Raw genomic sequence first — 11,126 nt, forward strand, 5'->3', positions numbered from 1 at the left:
CCCCATCATATATTGTTGATATTTTCCAACTCAGTGACTGTCAAATATGACCAGTCCCCATTTAACTCATTCGTAAGCATATTCAACGTTCTCAAAAATACAGTCCTTTAAGGCATGCGGGCATGGTTTTTCAAAGATTTTGAAATAACTGTTCAGAATTCAGAATTCAAGGACCAGGGCCAGACATCAAATTCTTCACCATGCAGAAGTGTAAGACTCCAGTGTACAAGACACACATATGGGGAGGCAAAAGAGGTGAAGCACAGATGACTAAAAGGAGTATTTACATCACTAGGTGGTGTTTACAAAGTTCTTTTATGCAGCAGACATTGTACTGTCCTTTAATAAACCACCTCCTGAAAGAAACAACTGCATGTGGGGGCCACGTAGCCACGTAGTCAGTGTATGCTAATACTGAAAATAGTCTCTTTCCTCTGCTGCCTCCAGTTTTAATGGAGGCAAGTTAAAAGTAATGGAAAGTATAGACAAGGCTCAAAATTGAACTCCACAGGACTTTGAGCAGCTGCTTTTAGACTGAAAACCAAGGAAGGCAGAGATTTCAGCCTATTGTTTTCATGCTATCAAATGCTATGAGATCGCTAAAATGATGGAGCAAGGTTCTTGACACCAAGTCCTGTTCAGTAAATATAGGAGTTGCAGGTCATACTGCTATCATCATTATCAAGCTCATCATCACTCAGGCAAACCCGCTGATTCAGGCTCATGCATTCAGGGGAGCCCCATGTCTTAGTGAGTTTTCTGGGGCCATAGCAGAGTACTAAGGATGGGCCCCTTATAAACTATATACACTTATATGGCTCATACTTCTTAAGTCTAGTGCATTACAAGTTTGAGAATGAAGTCAAATGACAAGGTCCATGTTGCTGTGCCATGACATGATGGGAGGGCAAGTGCATGTGAGAGAGATAAGGAATTGAACTGAACTCAACATTGTATCAGAAATCTGATTTCAAGAGAATTCTACCTTATGCTAACCACGTTAACCATGTCTGCCTTCATAGTCTAATCACTTCTATTTGAAAAAATTAAAAAAAAACTTATTTTAAATTGTTTGAGATTATAACATAATCCTATCATTTAAGACCATAACGGCAACTAAATTTCAACTTGGAGTTTGGAATGTATCTGTTAAGAAATAGAACATGTTTCTGATCGATGTGAGTCTTTCACCCTCCACAGAGCAAAATTAAGGCAGAGAACTCCAGGAATGTTCAAGGCTGACTCCACAGCTCGGCATTCCTCTTCTGCAATCTGTGTGCCAGACAACTTATTTCCTGTTCTGTTCTGTTCCTTTCTTCACGTCTTAATTTTGTTTTCCATTCTGGCCATCAAACCCCAGGCCTTGCACATGCTAGGCAAACAAAGTAACACTGAGTTACACCCCCAGGACCATTTCTGTTAGCATTTTCATGTAGCTTGTTGTTCTTTTAAATTTTAATATTCATAATGCTTTTATTTTTCTCTTCACTTTTAAAAATGTAGGTTCTTGAAGCTATGAAATTTCCTCATAAGCATCTATCATAAGGTCTGGCATGATAGGTGATCATTGCTTTCTCGCCTGAAACGGCATAGTCTAGCCCATTTCATCCCTTGATTGACTGATAATTAAGTTTTGAACTTAGAATACATATTTCTTGTAATACATTTCCAAAGGCATTTGGAAATATTAGTTAAACTGAATTATTGGTCAGAAGCATCATGTGAACTCTAATAGACCAAAATTAAGTTTACAAACAATAGAACATGCAGCATTCAGAAACATAGCTCCCAACTTTCATGCTGGAATGTCCACATAGCAGAACTAGGAAACAGTTTAAGGGGTCCCTTTGCTGAAGCTCGGGGTGTCATTTACCAGCATAGACACCAGGCTCAATGCCTTTTTCTATAGCTTTGCCATTTGACTTGTGAAACCAGCACCTGTGCTTGGAGACCCCTCAGCTCACTGGGACGCTTTTCTTAGTGTCTGCCATTGGCTACAAGAGCCCGAGGAGGGACCCTCAAGGCACCGCCACTGCTCCTAAGAAGGCTGTTTGTTCTTGGGTGCTCCCACTGCTTTCTCAATGATTTAAGGAAGTTCTATCTTTACAGTTACTTCTTTAAAACAAAATCTAAACTTTTAGAATAAATTTCACAAGTGCACATAATCCTCGATATTTTATTTTGGGATCACTGGCAGATAAATAATCCCCTTCTCCAAGCTTCAGCCATGGGGCACACTAACCCTAAAGGACACTGATTGGACCTATTAAATTAAAGAGCAGCCCTGAAGGGTCAGTGCCACACAGACATCAGCCCCATTCTCAATTAGTGAAGCTCTTCCCGGAAAGTCTTCTAAATTTCCAAGCAGGGATACACAGGAATGATGCCACAAGATTCTTCATTATTTCTTTACACCGAGAACGGTGCCCATAGCTGCAGCATTTACTCACTGTATAACCTGAGCTAATCTTTTAACTTCAAGATATCAGTCAACTCAGCTATAGACTGGAGACAATGCCAAATGGCCAAAGAGGATCAAACGGGAAAATACACGGAAATACTCATGCAGCACACAGTACACGGTAAATGCAGGCTGTGCATTCGTATTCTCCATGCTGTAGTTGTGGTGGGAGTTAAACTCAGAAAAAGCTCCCAAGAGCAATGTAATGAATTCTCAGCTACGAAAAGAGCATAATTTAATAGAAAAATGGAATGTTTAGTATGCCTGAGGAAAAGGAGACAAACAGTTCTCCCTCCCTCTCTCTTTCTCTCTCTCTCTCTCTCTCTCTCTCTCTCTCTCTCTCTCTCTCCTGGTTCCTTTCTCTGCGTAGGTACATGAATATTACATACATGTATGTATTTGTATATATTATATATAGTACCTATGCTTATGACAGAATTAAATGCTTGTAAATATACACTTTAAGTACTCTGACTATATATACATATATATATATATATGAGCCAGTAATTAAAATTAAATATGTCTTTATATATCATTGCCTAAATAGAGATACTATGCAAACAGACATATTGTTTGTCACTAATTTAGAAGAATTTCCTGAGTGTCCAATAACTTAATGCACCAAAAATATTAGTCTAGATTCTTATTTATTTCACTTATAATTTGTTTAAAGTTTACTTCTCTGTCACTATGATTTAAAAAAAGTGACCAAAAGCAACTTAGGTAGGAAAGGTCTTATTTCACTTCGTTCTTCCTGGTAGCTTTCTGTCAGCAAGGAAATCCAGCACTGGAAGAAAGACAGAAACCATGGAGAAACACTGCTTACTGACTTGCTCAGCCTGCTTTCTTACATAACCCGAGACCCCCCGCCTACAGGACACACTGCCCACAATGCTCTAGGCCCTCCCCCACTCATCATTAGTAAAGAGCTGGGCGGGAATGCAGCCCACCGCTAATACAACAGAATGGCGCCCAACGTGGGGCTTGAACCAATGTTGCTCTACGGATTGAGCTAGCCAGGCTCCCTCTTCACAGATGATCATGATTTGTGTCAAATTGACAGAAATCTAACCAGCACACCAGCCACATGATCAGATGGGTGTGGAAGCGAGGATGGTCTGCATGTTCTGAACACTAGTGTTGCCTGGGAGCTTCTTCCTGACCAGGATGAGTACACATGAGATACGTTCACTCTGCATTCCGTCTGCTGGGCACCATGCTCTATCTATTGGACATCCCAAACCTTGCACTTCTGTGGGTTATAGGTCAGAGACTCTGGTATAGCACCCGTTCCCCACCAGACAAGGATTGCACGTGAAAGCTGATGACTCACAAGCACAATCAGCTGCCACGTGTGCTTGTCCTTTACTCTGTAAAATGCTGAAGAAGTATTTCACACTTTCCCAACACAAAAATCAATTTCACACCAACATTGAGGCTGTTGTAGTTGTACTATACATTGTACATATATTGTACTATACATTGTACATGTACAAAGTATAGTACAAAGGTCATTGTACTATACAAAGTTAGAAAAATGTTTGGATATACTTTCACAAGACAGGTTAGATATACATAAGCATATATACATGCACAAACATACTCTCAATCCTTTTTGCTACATCAAGAATATTAAGCAGAAGTATACAGTGTTGCATTGTAGGACAAATAACTCCAGAAATTTAATGAGTCCTTGATGACTAGAGTTGGTTCAGTGGTGTTGAATATTGATGATGTCACCATGTATATGTCAAAAGTTAGATTAGTTGTAAGAATCAAATACCATAATATACTCAATTCTGAAAGAGACAGAAAGGAAGAAAGAATAGTAGGTATTTTAATTCACTTTGATGCAGTATCTGTACATTTTTAAAACTCTGTCCTGAGAAAATTTTTCCAAATCCACAAAAAAATTTTATCTTCAGGTATTCAGCGCATTCTACCTTACCTGTGGAAATGGAGATTTGAAGACTATGTGCTCAGTAATTGCTAGTTTATATTATCCCCATCTGCTGTGAAATTTTGTAGTCACTAAAGTTATTTATAAATAGATAGTAACAACACATAATATAAAATCAAATATGGGTAAAAATTAATTAGCAACGAAAAGGAGTTCGCTGACATGCTATCTCCTGTCTTTGGATAGTACAATTGTGGGCAATATTTCTTCTCTTCTTTTCTTTCTAGATTTTCTAAAACACATTTTAATAAAGTAATTGACTTTACTTTTTTTATTTTTATTTTTTAAATTTATTTATTTATTAAGGATTTCTGCCTCATCCCCGCAACCGCTTCCCATTTCCCTCCCCCTCCCCCGATCAAGTCCCCCTCCCTCATCTGCTCGAAGAGCAATCAGGGTTCCCTGACCTGTGGGAAGCCCAAGGACTGCCCACCTCTATCCAGGTCTCGTAAGGTGAGCATCCAAACTGCCTAGTGACTTTACTTTTTTTAAAAGGAAGACATGATAATACATGAGCTGATGAGGAAAAGGAAACAGCATTAATTTCCCCTCTCTCCTTTTGGCCCCCACTAGAGTGACTGTATTGCAGGACATTCATTGTTGGTGCGTTGCTGGTGAGTGAGGTAGAGTGCCCTCACATCTAGCTAATTAAATTGCTAGCATCTAGACAATTGGTAGGGTTTACCCTTTTCTACTGTCAAGACCCAGAGTAGCTTTTTAATATTGAGTAAAGTCTGGACTGAACAGAGTGTTACTGAATGATGTTGCCTGGATCCACTGCATTCTTTCAAGGGATCATGAGTTTCAGTTCCCTCTGTATGCAGAACAAGAAAAAAATCGCACTGCATCCCATCCCTCCACACTACTCATACTGGAATTCAAATACTTTGTCTCTCAAAGGTCCGAAGATCCCAAGATTTAAATCACCCAATGTAATAGTACACACCTATTTGGGCAGGTTGCAGACAAACTCGAGAAAGCACAAAGGATGGAGCAATTCTCTCTTTCAGAGTGGTGTCGCCTGCCATCCCACATGATCACCTGAAGTTTCTTCCCTACAAGGCTGATATTCACCACCCATTCTCCTCTCATCCCCAAGCTGAAGGCACACTTTGTACCGTTCACATTTCTGCAAATTGCAAATTGGTGTCTATTTGTAGCTATTTGGTTTATTATAACTGGTCCAGGGACAATTTAGAGCAGACTTTGGCAGGCTCTTATGATAACAATCTGCCCCGTGGTGCTCCTTATGGAAGACACCTGCTTTGCCAGGAAGATGCATTAGCTGTGGGTGACTGAGTAAGAACACAATTAAGTTGTCAAAGTTCCTGCTGGACCCTGCTGGGTCTGGGCACAGTAAATCTCAGGAATTCCTATTTCTCCTCTTGTTCACAGTGCCTGCCAAGTCAGGTGACCCTGGTTCCATCCTTTCTACATTTTGTATGAGAAAGCATTGGTAAATATATGGTTTACTTTGGAAGGAAACCAGAACTTCGGTCCCCCGTTGATGTTGTCCATCTAGCTATTAGTCCCTCATCCCTTCCAGATTCTTTCTTTCAAAAGAGAATGTAAGAAGCAGTCCATACCCAAACTCACACCTAGAAGTCATAGCCCTGCCAGAATAGGTAGCATATGGGACCAGCCCCCATCCAACTGGGTAGTCCAACTAGGACAAAGCCTCCCATGCACTAATGTCCAAGATGATAAACAGAAAGCTCTCATTTGTCTTCTCAGTACATGACTGTCCCTGGAAGTAGAGAAGGTCACATACAAGATTTCCTGAGCCAACAAATAATATTTCTTTTTCCCCTTGCTCAGACATTCCTACTAAAGTCCATTCCTGTTACAATCATGGAGAGCTTCAGATTAAAATAGGAAATGGGGAGTAATAACTATCCTTGATTTTGTCATCTTTCACCAGTGCCTAAAACTGCAGCTCCCATCTTATCTAACCATAGGATACAATGTGGATGTTGGAAAAGGAACAAGCTGAAGACTCACACTCACTTGCCTCTGGTTGTTTAAAAAGCCACAAAACCCTTATCTCTGCTCCAGGCACAACCTTGCATTTTGAGTGATGAGCTGAATAAAACTATCTCTGTAAAGTATATCATAATGTCTAAATAGACAATTGTTCCTTCATTATATATGTAGTCATTTACAAGGTCGTTTGTGTCTCAACTCAAGGCTCATCCCCTTAGAAGTGATCTCCTGACCTATCATTCAAAAGTCACTGCAACCCTAGCCACTTAAGAGTACCTCACCTTTTCTCACAGAGGGGACAAGTAGAGGTTGAACTGGTTTTGTGATGGGGCAGTGCTTCTGAAAAGGGCCACAGATACACCACGGCTTTCTGCTCAGCAGTGGCCTCAGAACAGGGGCCAGTAGCTTTGTAGTACAGAATTGGCTTTGGTATGTGGCCATCTTACCCCACACTTCTGGTGGGCATCTAGGTAGAGAAAGAGTTTCATCAGGTCAGGTCATACTAAACCCTCCAGTTCTAGATCCCTCAGAATGTGCCATGGGTTTCTGCAGACGTCAGTCCAACAAATAACAGAGAAACACAAGATGGGATTATCTTTCAAGGGAAGGTTGGAAACAGAATGATCCAATTGCGTGTGGCCAGCTTCAGAGACTAAAAGCATAAATCTTGGGTGTGTGCCACAAGATACCTTCTGTCTATGTATGAACCAGATGTATCTGCCATAGTCAACTTCTACTTAACAGTCTCTGTTGTGAAAAAGGAAAAGGCTATCTGTAGTCAAATAGGATGTTGTTGTTTTTGTTGTTTAGAAAACAAATAAAAATGAGAACCCATAGTCTCGTTAGTTATCTACATAAAGATAAGTAGATTAAAAATAAGTACCACCTCCTTAATAAAAATAAGAATTTTAAAAATTCTACACACTGAATAGGGTGATTGATGTATCTCATAGAGTACTATTAAAAATAATAAATCAACATACAACTTGGGAAAAAAATTGGAACCTTAGAAAGATCGTTCACCTTGAGGTGTGCAAGTTGTGCTTTCTACAGCTCCAAGAGGTGGCATCCGTTTGTAAGGAACAGGTATCATTTAAGAGATACTTCTAGTACAGGTGGCAGTACAGTTTCTGGTGGAAAAGGACATAATTTTCTAATTTGCACTGTATCTTACAAGTGATTGGCAAAGGCACTGTACATACATGAACACAGTTGCTCCATTTCCATGCAACCTACACTAAGTAAAAAAAAAAAAAATCCCCCATGTGGGGAATTTTTTTTGTTTATAAAATGTTCATCACAGCTTTATTCAAACATTGCAAATAACCTGAATGTCCAATAGAAAGGAAATGATGCAATCAACTGTGGTGTTCACAATGGATATTTAGGAACCGCATATAATAACACAGGGAAGGCTTCTGCTATGTGATCAGTATAATTTTATACTTAGGGATACAAAATTGTGTATACAGCATGATTACTGCTATATAAAGCAAACAAAAAATTTTAAAAGCCATTCATAATGAAATTGAAGCATGGTCTTACTCTGAAACATATATTAGCAGCAGTTGTTTGGGGGTGTAAGATTACCAACGCTATTTCTGCCCTCCTAACTTCCTATGTTTTCCAAATATTTTAATGAATATCTACTCATTTTATATTGAAACACATACTGATAATTTTTAGATGGGAAAATAGTTAGACATCAGAAGTAGAATTAAAATCTTCTCAAAATTCCTTAGTAATGCATAAAGCCCATGCCCTGCCCAATGGAGTGGTTTCAGTGCCTTAACCATGGGAATTCATTTCCACTACCAGATTCAGGCATCTTTATGGATGGCAAGAGCCATGGGAAAGCTCTGGAAAAGCAGGAAGCACCCTTCAGTCTAGGATTACACATTCTGAATGTGTTGTGTTTTCCCAGAGGAGGAACAAAGTTTCCATTCTGAGAAGACAGAAAATGTAAATCCTCACAAAACAAAGAGCAAAAAACAGAAAACAGACTTGGGTGCTAGACCTAGAACCCCAGGACCCCAAATATCACAGAAAACAAATGGGTGGAGGTTGAATAGAGCTATTTAATATGTGATTTTGTTATTTTTATCTGCAACGTTTTCCATTTCCTTCAGGAACTCTGATTTTTCCCTCACAATGTCTCCCTCCCTCTGACCACACGCGTCTTTGTGAGACTGAGGACTTTCTCTGATGAAGTCATGAGCGCGCATATTATCAGGTCTGGCGGATCCGTACCAGAGGTCAGGAAAAGCCTGCCAACCCAGCCGTGCATTTTCCAGACCAAGCTGGAGGGCTCCCTGGGGAGCTTTGAGAAGAGAATTTCTGCTGCCTGTACATTGGGCTAGTCAGTTATAAGTCTAACTCTCATAAGCATCTTGTCTAAATGTGGAAAACACCTGCCCAAGAAAGACCCAGAGGCAACCCTTCTGGGGGATGTGTAAAAAACCTCACAGGCAACAGAGAACACAGAAGAAAACTCTTAGATTTGTGTTTTGATCATTTTCCTGATAATATTTTGGTATTTTGAGTATATTCGTACCTGAGTCAAATCTATTCCTTGACATTTCATGTCCTTTGACTACTAAATTCCACTCAAGTGTGTTTAACTTAAATTTACTTAGAGTCTGTTTTACTCACAAAGTATTCTTGTCTATATGGAAATAAAGTAAAGAAAAATAAAGGTAATGCAAAAGGACCTGCACATTAAAGATTGTGTGTATATGTATAAGTGCAAATGTGTGTGTGTGTGTGTGTGTGTGTGTGTGTGTGTGAGAGAGAGAGAGAGAGATTTTGGTGAGCTTCTCAACTAAGTTTTGTGATAGTAATTATTATCCACATTTTTAGGTATTGTTAGTGATTATCAGTGATAGAGTGAAGCCCAATTGCCACAGCTTTAACTCTGACACAAGTTCAGACAACTATACCTTGAGAGTATTGAAAGGGCCTAATCAGTACCACTGCTATGTTCAGGAATCTGTGCCTTGAACAGGTATGGGACCAGTGTGTAGGATAGAGATGAGGCATGAGTACCACAACGACAACACGCAGGACTCCTCACAAGCTTTGCAACTCAACAGTGGGCTTCTTTAGATTGGAGGCCAACTGAGAAAGAGGTGCCCTGTCATTAAGTTAAAGGGAAAGGGTTTCAGTTCGCACTTTTCTTCAGCTCAAAAGAATTTAAAAAGTTCCATAGGTCTATCTCTCTGGAGTTACAAAAAAATGCATTCTAGGCAATAAGAATAGTTACATTCTGAACAGGCACAAAGTTGGTGTGTTTGTTTATTCAACAAAGCTGACTGAGAGCCTATAGATAATAATGAATTAATATATCTCAAAAAGCTCCAAAAAAGGATTTTAAATGTCTTCACTATAATATATGCTGTTTTAAACCTCCCACACCTGAGGCCACCTCAGCTCCTGCCAGTTTATTCCTGTGGTGAGCACGAGGGTAGGAGCTCCGGCCTCTGACTTCTAGACAACCCCTTGTAACATGGACCTGAACTAGCAGTCTGTACTCCTATCTCATTCCAGGAAACCCAGACACTCTGTTGCCCAACTAGAGGACATGTTGACATCTCCTGGCCTGCCACAATGAGAAAAAGAACATCAAGAAGCAATTGAACATATTAACAAAGTACAAAATAGAATAGATGGATTTAATGAACAAACCAACGAGGAAATTTTGAAAGTAGAACAGAAATTAGAACAGAATTTATTGCCAAAATCCCGCATATCAGTGTAACAATTGCCAACCATCCACAAGTGTCTGCATTGCTTGCAGAGGAGGACAAATAGGCTCTGTTGTATTTGACCAGAGTTGAAGAGACAGACACAAAATACAGTTAGAGAATAGATCATTATTTTGATGGAAATTGTTACTTGGAAAATAAAGTTATCAGAAAAGAATTTCATCTGAATGAGAATGGCAACCCATCTTCAAATTTCACTGAAATCAATTGGAAATCGGTAGAGGATTTGAAAAATCCTTTGCGTTTAATGCAGAATGAGACCAAGAGGAAGAGGTGGTGTAAAGACCAAGAAAGCTGCCTTATCTAGCTTACTGACCATTCTGATGCAGGTGCTGATGAGTTAAGAGAGGTCATCAATGTTTGACCATGTCCTTTATAGCATTCTTTCGTTTCTGATAATAGACGAAGATGAGGAAGAGCCAGAAGACGAAGCTGGGATAATAATGAAAAAAAAAATGAAGAATTGGAAGATACTGATGAAAAGGAGGTGAAGGTGAAGAAGATGAAGGTGATGATGTAGAGGAAGAAGAGCAGGATGAAGGCAAGTCTGATTAGCATGTAACACTGATTGATATCAACCTTCTTATGTTGCCTTCATTTTAGTCTTTAATTTTTCTCCAGCCCATGGCAGTAAGTTGAATGATTGGCTGCTCTTTCCCTATTATGTTCAATTGCCTTGTTTTTTTAGGTCTCTCTCGTCTCAACACCATGGTTCTCTACTTATTTAGGGGCAAATACCCTGAGCAATATACAATGGGAAAGAATTTCTTTACTGTGTTCACTGTAAAGAAAGGATAAATTTATATTATTCTAAGGATATTTATATATTTAAAGGATTGAGAAGATACACATGCCCCCATGTGTACACATATTAAAGCATTATATGATTCCCAATAATATGTGAAAATTTTATTGCGAGTTTTAAAAAACTTTTAAACTTCTTTGAATGTCTACT

At 39.3% G+C, this 11,126-nt stretch overlaps 1 pseudogene; it reads left to right on the plus strand.

Annotated features, from left to right (window-relative positions):
- Positions 1-10,726, plus strand: part of LOC121455377 — a 118,570-nt pseudogene extending 107,844 nt beyond the window's left edge.
- Positions 10,727-11,126: the final 400 nt, after the last annotated feature.

Source organism: Microtus oregoni, unplaced genomic scaffold (genome assembly GCF_018167655.1).
Source record: "Microtus oregoni isolate MIOR12 unplaced genomic scaffold, Mior012 000013F_ref0000133, whole genome shotgun sequence".
NCBI lineage: Eukaryota > Metazoa > Chordata > Mammalia > Rodentia > Cricetidae > Microtus > Microtus oregoni.